This window comes from Chiloscyllium plagiosum, unplaced genomic scaffold, assembly GCF_037043375.1.
Source record: "Chiloscyllium plagiosum isolate Xiang-an unplaced genomic scaffold, Cpla_swu_hap1 HiC_scaffold_9, whole genome shotgun sequence".
NCBI classification, from domain to species: domain Eukaryota; kingdom Metazoa; phylum Chordata; class Chondrichthyes; order Orectolobiformes; family Hemiscylliidae; genus Chiloscyllium; species Chiloscyllium plagiosum.
In genome coordinates, this window is record NW_028270147.1 from 80,067,714 (window position 1) to 80,081,689 (window position 13,976).

A 13,976-nucleotide genomic window follows, 5' to 3' on the forward strand; every position below is an offset into this window, starting at 1 on the left:
CCATCCCTAATTGCCCATGAATGAAATTACTTACAAGGCCATTTCAGAGGGGAGTTAAGAGTGAGACGTATTAGACTGAGTCTGGAGTGACACATTGACAACACTGAGTGAGGATAGCACATTACCTTCCCTAAAGAACATAGAGTCCATAGAATCCCTAGAATGTGGAAACAGGCCCTTTCGCCCAACAAGTCCACACCAACCATCTGAAGAGTAACCCACCCAGACCCATTCCCATCCCCTATACCCGACATTTCCCCTGACTAATGCATCTAACCTACACATCCCTGAACACTATGGGTCATTTAACATGGCTAATTCACCTAACCTGCACATCTTTGAATTGTGGGGGGAAACTGGAGTACGCATATCAATGAAGCAGACAAGCATTTTCAACAAATCTTGATAGTTGTAATAGTCACCACTGTAGAGATAACTTTTATATTTCTTTTTTTTAAATTGAAGTTAAATTCCATCAACTGCTATGGTGGGATTTAGCCCATGTCCCAGATCTTTAGCCAGGGCCTCTGGATACTAGCCCCATTATATTACCATTACACCAACATCTTCCCCTTGACAGCTCTAGGGTCCTGCCCAGTCAGTGAATGGATTGAATATTACCTTATGATCCAGAATTAATGGCAGGAATTTAGCACCCCATGAGCAATGGTCTGCAATATGGGGTCTAGCCATGTCAACTGGGGGATTTTGACTCTGATCAGAAGGGAGGACAAGGGAGCTACGAAAACAGGAAGTAGTGGAAAAAATAAAGATCAGGAAGGAGAGAAGAAAAATATGTTAATGATATTTTAGAGCCTCCATGCTTGTTACATCTTTACTTTTCACTTATACCCTTTCTACCACATTTCTGTTTTCATGACAGTGGATTAAAGTACTATGGACATTTTTAGCATTCTTAGGAGAGATTAACTACAGACGAGAAAAGGTCTGCAGATGTCAGTTCAGTTTTATCTGGTAATTCTGTGTCATATCCATTGAATGTCACACCTGTATAATATCAGGGAAGCTTCAAACAAAAGTATAGATGTACAGGAAGAGATAATGAGGGGACTGACTATCTCTCCCCCTCTCGACAGAAAGTCATTTCTTGCAGATATTGTTTTGCCCTATCGAGAATATGTAAAAAAGGTAAATAAAAATAACTGCAACCTTAGTTTGCATGTGCAAGTGAGAGGAGGTGTATTAGTGAGATGCATAGATAGGGTTGATAGTCAGAATCTATTTCCCAGACTTGAAATGACTAATACAAGGGGGCATGCATTTAAAGTGAGAGGGGTAAAGTCCAAAGGAAATACGAGAGGCATGTGTTTTACAGAGAGAGAGTGGTAAGAGTCTATAACATGCTGGGTAGTGGTGGTGGAGGCAGACGATTAGGAGCACTTAAGGGGCTTTTAGATAAGTACATGAATATGTAAGGAATGGAGGGATATGGACCAAGGGCAGGCAGAAGGGATTAGTTTAATTTGGCTTCATGCTTGGCGTGGCATCGTAGGCCAAAGGGCCTGTTCCTGTTCTGTACAGTTCTATGTTCCATGTTCTAGAAGGTGCGCTAGTGAACTGAGGTAGTAGCCTATGTTTAATAGCTGCTGTTCTGTGTAGGTCACAGTTGGATAACTGCTGACTTGTTGCCCATGCAGTGCAGGTGAAAGGATTTTCTTGCACTCTGTGCTGGAATCCCACTAGCCAACAAGCCAGTTGAAAGGAGAAAAAACAAGGAGGACTCTCTCATTTTGAGCACTAACAGCCAGCTATTGTCAAAAGCATTTTGACAAACTGCAAAGCTAAGAATCTTAAAACTGCTTGTTCAGCAATCAACGTTCCACCATCTATCAACTCAAAAACATTGAGTTGTAACTCCTTTAACCCTTTTTGTTTGGACTCACTTCTTAGTTATGATCTTTGTGTATCTGTGTTGTGTTATTATTTCTTCATGCATAGAGTTTATTAGTTAGATTCCCTACAGTGCAGAGACAGGCCCTTCAGCCCAATGAGTCCACATCAACCCTCCAAAGAGCAACTCACCCAGACCAACTTCCCTCTGACTAATGTTGAAAAGTGTGATGCTGGAAAAACACAGCAGGCCAGGCAGCATCCGAGGAGCAGGAGAATCGATGTTTCGGGCATAAGCCCTTCCTCGGATGCTGCCTGGCCTGCTGTGTTTTTCCAGCACCACACTTTTCAACTCTGGTCTCTAGCCCTCACTTTTTCCCTCTGACTAATGCACCTAACACTGTGGGCAATTTAGAATAGCCAATTCACCTGACCAGCACATTTTTGTGACTGTGGGAGGAAACCAGAGCACCCAGAGGAAACCCACAGAGACACAGGGAGAACGTGCAAACTCCACACAGACAGTCACCTGAGGCTGGATTTGAACCCAGATCCCTGGTCCTCTGAGGCAGCAGTGCTAACCACTAAGCCACCAAGAGTTACTTACGCTTTTGTTCATTTTGGAAAGCCTAATTAAATTGACTCCTTTTAAACCAAATTCATTTGGTGGGTGAATAAAAAAGAGGAGCCTATTCATCCCTCCTTACCTGGAGGTTGATAATTTGGGCTTCCTTCAGGAACCATAATCGTTTCAGGAACAATCGCCTGAGGCCTGGGTGTAACACAGTCGCAAGAAAAAGGCTTGGCCACATGGCTCATTACTAAGAATCTCTTCCCTTGAATTGGACCAATGCTGACATCCTTCAGAAAGACACACGACTAAAGAGAAGAGCTTTTCAAGGAACTGGCCAGTGCCATTGGCTTATTAAGGTAAATATCTACAAATATCCAGTTTAAAGTCTTATTCAATGCTAAAATTACATGCAGAATATGATCCTTTGATTGACGAGTAATTAATTTGCTGCTTTTCAATGTACAATATTTGGGAGCTAGTCCTTTGCAATGTTCATTACAGCCATAAATAATCATGTCACTGAGGGAAATGCTAACATTTCTGACATAATCTCAGACACACAGTATCGTGAACCAAAGACCAGGGATGTGAGGAATGGTATATAATTGACTATGCAATGCTGTGGATCATTCACACTCATGAAATAAGGGGTAAAATTACATCAGGAAGCCACTCCACTCTTGGACCATATCCTAGTTGTGTGGAAACAGGAAGAGGGGGATAGAGACTAGGATACCAACCCAAGAAGGTTCACTAGATTGAATCTTGGGATGGTGTGATTTTACGGCTAAGGAATCATTGAGGAGCCTTGGTCTAAATTCTCCAGCGTTCAGAAGAACAAGGGGTGATCTCATTGAAGATTACACTATTGTGACAGAGTCCAATAGGAAAGATCAATGAAAGATGTTTCCTCTCGTTAGGGGAGGAATGGCAGGGAGATTCTGTAACCATGGGACACGGTCTCTAAATAAAAGGCAAGATGTTTAGGACTGGGATAAGGAGGAATTTCTTAATTCAGTAGTTGGTGAATCTTTGGAATTGTCTACGTCGGAGAGCTATGGTAGCTCAGTCACTGAGTATATTTGAAACAAAGATCAATATAAGTACTAAAGGCAGCAAGGGACATCAAGATAATTTGGGAAAAAGATGTTGAGGTAAAAGATCAACCATGATCTAGGTCAATGGTGGCACAGGCTTGATGGGCCAAATGGCCTACTCTTGCTCTAACTTCAGATGTTCCTACATTTCTATGAAAGGAACAAGGAAATAGATTTTTGTTTTCTCTCTAAACTACTTTAGTCTCAGCCTTGGGTGGGTTTAGCTCAGACCCTGCATTCAATGTTTGCATTTCTCTATTCATTGCAGTGTATATGTGGATTTAGAAGAGCTAGGACTTTGAGAGACAGACACCCAGGCACATTTTGAAATCTGGGAAGCAGTCGAGTTGATTCCAAAGACCTTTCAGGTGCCATATGTTATTATGTGAAATTGCCCTCAGTATTACAGGCAAAGCCTTGAGACCAATTCGGAGTCAATGCTATTGCTGTAGGTACAGTGGCTCAGTGGTTAGCACTGCTACCTCACAGCACTCGGGATCCAGGTTCAATTCCAACCTTGGGTGACCATCTGTGTGGAATTTGTATGTTCTCTTTGCGTCTGCATGGGTTTCCTCCCACAGTCCAAGGATGTGTAGGTGAAGTGAATTGGCCATGTTAAATCACACATAGTGTCCAGGCATGTGTGGATTAGCTGTGGGAATGCAGCGTTATAGGGATAGGGTAGGAGGGTGAGTCTGGGTGGGATGTTCCCCAGAGAGTTGGTGTGAACGTGCTGGACTAAGTGGCCTGTTTACCCACTGTAGAAATTCTGTGTGGTATGGAGGCACATATAGGTGTGACAGGATATGGATTGCAGATTTTGCTCCCGAAAGGACATTCATGATCTGGACAAGTTTTTAAACAATCGATGATAGTTGTCATGGTTACTATAACTGAGATTAAGTTAAAATTCCCAAAATTTATGAATTGACATGCAATTGCACAACTGCCATGCTGGGATTTGAACTTCTGTTCTCTGAGCATCAGCTTCTGAGCTTATTAGCCTAGTGATATTATCATGGCAATTATCCCTGTGTGCTTTGAGGGGAAGGGAAGGAGAAGAACTGGCAATCCTGGGGCCAGGTAATTGATTGCGTATAGTGTTGGGGATGGTCAGAAATATAGGTGATGGGGGGGGAAGCACAGTTCAACTCATGAACTGCCGTAACAATGTACATCCTTTCTACTTCAAGGCACAGCACAGTGTCAAAAATGATCTCTTGTCTGTTGAGCATTTATGATGACGGTCAAACAATTTTCTCACAAAATGAACTGAAGTGGCCAGCCACATTTTTGAACAAGAACATGGCTTTGTCACACATTTGGAAGGGCAAGGTGGAAATTAATACCGATATTAAAAACACAGCGAGTTGCCCCTTGAATTCTGGATATTCGAATGCTAGATAACAGATTAGCCAAGCATCTGGACATTGCGGTCTTGCCAGATAATCCAATATTCAGATAATTGAATGCCGGATAATCAAAGTTCCTCTGAATTTATTCCCTGATAGATGTACAGTGACAGCCTCGATGCTCTCCCTCTACACCATAATTGTGGTTTAATTTACAATTATCTCTTGGAAAATACTTGACTGGGTGTAAAGTGCTGTGGGAACTTTGCGGGGTTGAGGGTGTTGGCCTGGAACTGAAAGTTCTTTTCTTATGAATGGGTACAGAGGCGGTATGGAGAGGCCACCATTGTTCCTGATGCTCAGATCACCATGAGTGCCAGTTCCCTTCTTGCCTGGCTGTGCCAATTAACGAATCGTCAGGGCCAATTGAAACTGAGCTGGGTTCTGTTGTTTCGGAAGCTGCTCTCTGTTTGTCACTGCACAGGACCTTTTCTTTCTCTGCGCGCTTCGATAGGGAGAGGAAGTTAATTTTAACCACCCACAATGTTTAAAAAAAGAGCTTGGCTTTTCTTTGATACCATCAGAGCCACTGGAAGTGACTCACACTTGTTAGCTTTTTAAAATTGAGGATAAGTAACATTTATGTATTTATTTGCTAGTGACCTACTTTGGATTCTCAGCAATTTTGTACACTTGGCATCAAGGTTTTCCCCCTTTTCTCTTCACCCACGCATAATTTTCCATTTACCGGGCAAGACAGGTGAATGGCTCCTGAGATGCCATCAGTGTCTCTCCACACTTGGCCACTAAGGGGCACAAGAGAGTACCGTAACAAGGAGGGCTTGTGTTTCCCATTGGGGTACAAGCTCCTGCTTTCGGAGCTGGCAAGCTTGGAGGCATGGAGGGCACTCAGATAGACAAAGAGATGGCAGAACCAAACCCCTTCTCACTCTCTGCCGGAATTGAGTCATACCCCTCTGCTCATTGAGATCTTTAAGTGGCCATTAAAGGATCACAGATGAGTCTCAGTCAGCTACTGTTGGGTTTCACTCAGTCTATAAGTGGCCTGTCACCGTGCAGGGAGACTGACAGATCAAAAGCAGGTCACTCTGGGTTGAGGGGTTGGGCACGGGATGTAACCATTAAATTATCATGGGATTGGACTTAAGGCAAAGAGGGTGGATACAAGTAGCTATAACCTGACCTTGCCTCCGACTCCTCCCTAACTGCCCCCCCCCCCCCCAGAATAACTCATCGGAGCAGGTTATGACTTTCTCTGTAGCTCTCTCCGGATATAGGTGAACACAGGGATGGATCTAAAATCTCTGAGTCAAACACACCCTGGTGAACACAAACCCCGAGTTACTGTGAGTTTCTCATAAACTGACACATTTCTCGGATGTTTCTCTCTCAAGAAATTGAAACCGGCACCTGGAAACTAAAAAGCCGCAGTACTGACTCAGGTTTTGTGTTACGATACATCTCTAAACTATGCTCTCTTTGCTTCAACTCCACAACCCATAATTGTGGTCAACATGACATGTTCCACCAAAACTGCTGATTTCCCTTTTTTGTTCCCATGTTAACCAAATTGTTTATTTTGTTTTGTTCATTATTTGCTCTCCTCACGTACTTCAAATCTGCCGTCATTGCCAACGTTCTCTGGATTTTCTTGGAGTACATAGGTGATTGTTTTTCTCTACATCGGCTCAGCCCCCTTTACATGTTATTCATACAGCTACACACTACGACTTGAAAGAGAAGACGGATGTGTGATCTGTGAAGAGGTTCCTGAGTTGTTGGGACTAGGGCTGGGGCATCATATGTCAGACGCTGACGGATGACCTTCTCGAGGTTTATAAAATCATGAGGGGCATGGAGAGGGTAAATAGACAAGGCCTTTTCCCTGGGTTGTGGAGGTCCAGAACTAGAGGACATTGTTTAGGGTGAGAGGGGAAAAATTTAAAAGGGACCTAATTCAAAAGGCAACTTTCTCATGCAATGGGTGGAGTGTGTATGGAATGAGGTGCCAGATGAAGTGGTGGAGGCTGGTACAATTACAACATTTAAAAGGCATCTGGATGGGTATATGAATAGGAAGGGTTTGGAGGGATATGGGCCGGGTGCTGGGAGGTGGGACTAGATTGGGTTGGGATATCTGGTCGGCATGGACGGGTTGGACTGAAGAGTCTGCTTCCATGCTGTACGTCTCCATGACTCTATGTGGCTATCAGCCATCCCTTTGGAACAGTTCCCCTCTTCCCTCTGTACTAGCCAAATACCATTCTGTCTCCAACCTCTCTTTCAACTCCTGGATATGTTATCGGCCCATCCCATTATGCCAGGAATTCCATGTCTTATTCCCCCCAATCAGTTTTTAAAAAATTTCCTACCCACTAAAACCGCTCATATCAAATTATAAAAGGCATTCTGAACATAAACCCACCTTCTCTCTCCATGTATTTGTTCACCTGTCATGGTATTGTGCGAGGAAAGCTGTGTCTCACAAACTTGGTTGTGCTTTTTAATTACCAAAAAGATTGATGAGGGCAGAGCGGTAGACATTGTTTACCTGGACTTCAGTAAAGCACTTGACAAGGTTCTGCAAGGTAGATTAATTAGTAAAAGATCATACGGGGTTCAGGAAGAACTTGCCAATTAGCAAAATTGACTTAATGGCAGGAGCCAGAGAGTAGCGATGGAGGCTTGTTTTTCAGACTGGAGGCCTGAGACCAGTGGTGTTCCACAGCGATTGGTACTGGCTCACTTTTATTTGTCGTTTAGATAAATGATTTTGATGAGAATATGGGAGGCATGATTAGTAAGTTGCAGATGACACCAAAATTGGTGATGACAGTGAAGAAGGTAATCTAAGATTACAAAGAGAACTTGATCAATTGGGTCAGTGGGCTGAGGAGTGGCAGATGAAATTTAATTTGGATAAATGGGAAGTATTGCATTTTGGTAAACCAAACAAGGGCAGGACTTATACAGTTAATGGTACTGACCTGTTGTAGAACAGAGAGACCAAGGGGTTCAGGTACATAATTCTTCGAAATCTGCACTACACATAGACTGGGTGATTAAGATGGCATTTAGCGCGCTTGTTTTCCTTGCTCAGACCTTTGAATATAGGAGTTGGAATCACATGTTGAGATTGTACGGGACATTGCTGAGGCCTCTTCTGTACCATGTCCAGTTTTGGTCACCCTGTTGTAGGAAGGGTATTATTAAACTGGAGAAAGTTCAGAAAAGATTTGCCAGGGATGGAGGGTTTGAGTTATAAAAATGGATTGAAAAGGCTGGGATTTTTTTACTGGAGCATAGGAGGTTGAGGTTTATAAAATTTTGAGGGGCGTAGATAAGGCGAATAGCAAGGGTCTTTTCCCTATGATTGGGGAGTTCAAAACTAGGGGGTATATTTTTAAATTGAGAAAATTAAAAAATTTAAAAAGGGCATGAGGGGCAACCTTTTTTACACACAGAGTGGTTTGTGTATGGAATGAACTGCTAGAGGAAGTAATGGATGCAGGTACAGTCACATGTTTGAAATATACTTGGATAAGTACATGAATAGGAAAGATTTGGAGGGATATGGACCAAGTGCAGGCAGGTGGGACTAGTTTGGTTTGGGAACATGGTTGGCATGGACTGGCTGGACCGAAGGGTCTGTTTCTATGTTGGATGACTCTATATCTGCAGTCTTTGAAATGGTTGACCACACCATTGTATTCCAACACCTCTCCACTGTCTACCACTTGGTCTATCCTTACCTGCCTCATCATAGCTAGACAGTTACCTGCAATGGTTTCTCTACTTGTTGCTGGTTGATCCCCACTGGTGTCCTGAAAGATCTCCCCAGATGTCCGGCCCCTTGGCTTCCATCGTCGACTCTGCTGCCCATATCTTAACTCTCACCATATCTAATTCACCCTTCACTCCCTGGTGCTTGCAGATCTACATGGGCTCCTAATCCACCAAAGCCTCAGTGATAAAGTCCTCACCCTTGTCTCCTTGGCCCTTGGTCTCTTCTATTCGTATAATCTCCTGCCCCTCTGAATTTGGAACTCTGTGCTCCTCCAACTCTGACCTTCATCAGATCAGTGATGGTTCCACCATTGGTAACCATGTCTTCAGCTGCCCGGGTGCTCAGGCTCACAACCATGCTTTTCTCCTGTAAGATTCTGCAATCATCTTTTGGTCTGCTAGCCTGTGTCAGTTGTAGTTTTTAATGTTGATTATGCTTTGATATGCACTTTGGTACATTTTGTTACCTTTTACTATCTCAATTGGTAGCACCCCAAACTCTGGGTCAGAAGGTTCTGGTTTCAAACCCCACTCCAGGGCTTGAGTCCCAAAACAGGTTGACACCCCAGTGCAGTACTGAGGGAACACAGCACTGTCAGATTGGCTGTTTCTCAGATAAGGCGTTAAACCAGCACCCAATATATCTGTTTGCGTGAGTGTAAAAGATCCTAAGATGCTACAGTGAAGAAGAGCAGAGGAGTTATCGACAATAATCTGGCCAATGTTTAACTTTCAGTCAATATTACAGACACAAATAGATTATCTGGTCATTATCACATCGCTGGTCAGGGAGTTTCTGTTGTTTGCAAATTTGAGGCTCCATTTCCTGCATGCCAATAGTTACAGCACTGCAAGAAATATTTTGTGGACTGTGAAGCACCAGTGGCTGCAACAATTGCCATATCAAAGCAAGCCTTTCCTACTTGGAAGTTAAATCCCTTGTTACACATTAGTAAAGCATTGGTTAAGGTGGGGGACAGGGAGAGGGTTTAGGGTGTCTGAGCAGAGCAGAGGCTGATGGGGAGGAGGAGGGCAGGGATTGGAGTTGGGTCAAAACAAGGACTGCAGATGCTGGAAACCATCTGCTGCTGTGCTTTTCCAGCACCACTCTAATCTAGGGATTGGAGTTGCCAAGCAGGACTGGGGGTGGGAGGGGATGGTGGCGTATTGAAGACAGCGGGGACAGCCAGACTCCGAGGATACAGGAGCATTTGGGGGGGTGGTGGGGGGGTTAGGATGACAAGAATTGCTGGGTTCCAAAGACGTCATACAAAGTCATCCTCTGTCACCATGGTGTGTTGTCACTGGTGCCAATGTCACATATGCAGGAGATTCAGGTTTTTTTTAGATTTAGAGTTTATTGTCACATGTACTCAAACACAGATGTACAGGTCATTCTGCTCTAACTTGTGTTTCACTGACGCAAGTTGATTGTAACATGATTGACGAACAGGGGCTGCTGTTCCTAAAGCACAAACTTTTACAACGTGTTGGCTAAAATGAAATTGCATCGCCAACATCTCAGGTGCTATTTTTATTGTGTGATTTTTATACTGTGCTGGGTTGCACAAGAATGCAACTATTGCATAAGGGCAGAACTACCTGTACAGTGAAAAGTGTATCATGTCGCCCAGACACAGTGTCATCTTATGTACAAAGGTACCCAGGTACAAATATCTCAGGTACAAAGTAGTAAAAAGAAACAAAGTTAAAAAAAAAGTTAAGCATTACCTTCAGAGAACAAGTAGAAAAATTTTAAAAAGGCAGCAGTTCACGTTAAAGTTCTCCTTATTATAATCTAGAAAAATAAAGAAACAAAGTTAGAGGTTCTCTGGGAACCCTGAGCTGCCTGTTCTAGATGCTGTAAATATTGGCAGAGCCCCCTCATTGTTCGCTCTTCTTGTGTCGGGCTGGAATGTCATCGCTGCTGCTGCTGCCATCTCACTGATCTCCTCCTGTTGTCTCCAGCTGCCCCTTTAACAAGGTTACTTTGTCCTTGTTTTCTTTTCAAGAGGGGTTGTAAAGGCAGAGATGCCGATATGTCTGGAGTTTTCTACTTTAAGCAATGGCTTAAAGGGGAGTGGTCAGTTCTCCCAGCACAGGTTTTTTACAGTTTGGCGTGCTTTTAGCAGGCAGTCAGAAACTGCTGGTGACCAAGGGAAGCAACTAGAGTGAAACAAAGTTCCATGCTTCAACAAAGAGAATCTGGAGTTCAGAATGACCCACCTCCATTGAAACTGCAAGACATAACACTAGTTTGCATGGCTCAAGCAATTAGAGGCCTCCGGTTATGCACCTCTCTGCCCCTCTCCTCACGGCCACGCCCCATAGGGGCAGATGATCCCCTCCAAGCCAAACAGAGGGCCAGCAGCTCTTCAGTCTCAGCAGCGCCACCAGGAGTGGTGGTCGCTGCTGGAACTGCAGTAAGTGCTGGATGAGGAGCGGCAATGGAGAAACAACAGAAGTGGGGACTATCAGGCAGGCCCTGACAAGGGAGTGGGGAGTGAGGTGATTGGGAGGCTGGGGGGTAGGGGTAGGGAGGTGCTCATCAAACAGAGGCCATGGTATTTTGTGGGAGAAGAGATGGGTGGGAGTGGGTGGTCTCAGTGGGACTCAGGGTGCCCAAAAGGAAGGGTGAAATTAATTCCAAACAACCCCCTGTGCCCCCTCCCTCACCCATCCAAACCCTGATTTTGGAGCGCTTCCTCTTCACAATGAGTAAGGGCAAGTTTAGTTGAGAAGTTGACAAGTTTAGAGAGAGGATGCATAAAAATGGAGCCCCGCCCCGTCCGTTTGAACTGCACTGCAGGCTCCATCTCCCATTGAGCAAGTGGTCTCCTATCTGCTCTGCTGTCCTGATGAAAAGTTCCGATCTGAAACGTCGACTCCCCTGCTCCTCTGGGGCTGCTTGACCTGCTGTGTTTTTTCCAGCTCCACTCTTTATCCACTCTGTCTCTGCAGAACCTGCAGTCCTCACTACCTCCAAGTTGCTTTAACAGGGCTCTCACTGTTTTTAACTGGACACCAGGAGCTACTGGCATTGACTTTAAAAAGAGGTGAATGCTGGTCAGAAGCGTCCTACTACGTAAAGTTTCCAAAGCTGGTGTGGGAGGAGGAAAACATCACATCACCATCTGTCACGTAAGTAAGACAGTGGGTCTGAGCGAATGCAATGGAAACTTGAATGAATGATGGAGCTCTGGGAACGGGAATGAAATTGGAGTGCAGTAGCGTCTCCAGTTTCAATTTACTGGGTCGGTCACTCAGTTGTCCCAGCACCTTCACGGAGTGTGGAAACCGACAGGGCTGCTGAGGGGCTGGTTACTGCACCTTCCAACAGCCTGGCAGAGCATCCAGTATAATCCAGACAGAATGTGTTGCCACCTTCCTGCTGTGCTGTGCTCTGCATAATGGCAATGATGAGATAGATGCTGAGGAATTGGAAGAATGGAAGCAGTTTTCTGAGGAACTGGGAGAATGTGGAGGAAGATGCTATCCTTGTGCCTGACAGAGCTCAGCTACATTGGATGCTACAAGCCAGACAGGACTTCCTGGCACTCAGTTCAAGTAGACGGGAGCTGGGTGCAGCATAATGTCATGATGCTAGCATTTAGTTTGCATCATAGGGGGGAATTGCAGCCTCTACTCATTCCATTTGTATTCACTTTTGGTGGCTGTAAATTCAAGGCCATGTTTGAAATTGTCCAACTGCTTGCCGATATGTGATGTTCCCCTCCTGGACAATGACAAGAGGAGGGTCTGCAGTGGGTGTTGCAGACAGAGTAATGGTGACTTAAAGTGGGCATTTATATGGGTTGTACCTAAGACAGGTAAACTATGTGGCTCCCTCGCACACACAATGTCAATCTATGTGCTGTGGGTAGAGTGGCTTTATGGCCTCTGTGCTATTACTTTGCCAGTGTGGATAATGCCACATTACCATCACTTGTGCAGGTACACATCAATCTTTGAAAGATAACGCAGGTGCAAGGGATGCGTCTTCGGCATAGATCCTTGAGTTGAGAGCTGTTCTGGGAATGGTAATATAGGGTTAGAATTAGCCAAGAGGCACACCATTGTCTGGGGTAGGTAGCAGATGAAATGACGAGAAATGACGAGAAATTTCTTTTGGACCTGCAGCAGAAAACCATCCAAAAACCACAATGCAACTGGCACTTAGACCAGAAAACATAAGATTAAGCACAATTCAACAATTTTACTGGCAAATCGTTGGAACATTGCAAATGCGTTTTTCATTCCAAAGCCTTCCCTGTGCATTAATAAAGTCAATCCATTCTTTGACTTTGACACATCATGTGTGACCAATTTGGTCAATGCGGTCCTCCAATCTTGGAAAAGAGTCCATCTTTGTTATCTTTATTACTGCTTTTATTTAATTGTTTTGTGATAATCAATACAGAATCTTTGTGATCGCTTTGTTTTCTGCAGCATTACAGTGAGCGAGCTCCAGCCATTAGGACTCAGTTGAATAATGTCATTGTTCATGATGAAGTTAATGTCTTCTCTGCCTTGAGCTAATCTCTCTGTATTTAGTCCATATGGATGTTGTTTTGTAGGTAACAGATCCATGACCCCACCCAAACATTAACATAATAAACAATTTAATTGTTTTCCTGACTTGTTCTCATAACTTAGATTATAATTCTCTAATGGCTTTCATAAGTCTCCTTGATAATTTTCTGTAGCATAAGACATGATGCAGCCTAACCTTCCCCAAAGACAGATGTCCATACTAACACTTTGTCTCCAGCAACAAAACTTTTGCACTTTTTATCTAATTTTAGTTTTCACTTTTTCTTTGTTAATCAGTCTTTAAGCCAGTTCACATTCATAGATCAGTTTCTCTCTGAAACACAAAACATAGGCTGGAATCATAGTCTCTGAGCTTTGGTTTATCAATTTCACTTTAATCAATTTAAGCAGTCTTCTCACCCCAAGTCCATATATAAGTTCAAAGGACCAAAGCCAAGAAAAGCATCCTTCCTGCATTAATCTTTCCATGTCCCATAAAAATTTTGTAACTTACAATGACATCACCTCTGGTTCTTCAAACCTCTAGACAATACGGTCCCATGTTGAAAATAGAACAACACGTTCAAAGTTAAATGCTGAAAATGACTAATATCAAAAAGCAAAACATTATGGATGCTGGAGATCTGAAATAAAAACAGCAAGTGCTGGAAATATTCAGCAGATCGGGTTCTAAAGAATGTTCAGGTAAGACTCAAATCATTAATTCTGTTTTTCTCTCCACATGTTTAAAAGACGTTTGGA

General features: G+C 43.7%; 1 long non-coding RNA gene across 1 annotated transcript in view; it reads right to left on the bottom strand.

Moving 5' to 3' along the window:
* Nucleotides 1-13,976, bottom strand: part of LOC122554575 (uncharacterized) — a 78,760-nt gene that overhangs the window by 14,291 nt on the left and 50,493 nt on the right. Inside the window, exon 2 of the long non-coding RNA XR_015758053.1 lies at nt 10,413-10,479. This is a non-coding gene — a long non-coding RNA (uncharacterized LOC122554575). The remainder of the gene's footprint in view (nt 1-10,412; nt 10,480-13,976) is intronic.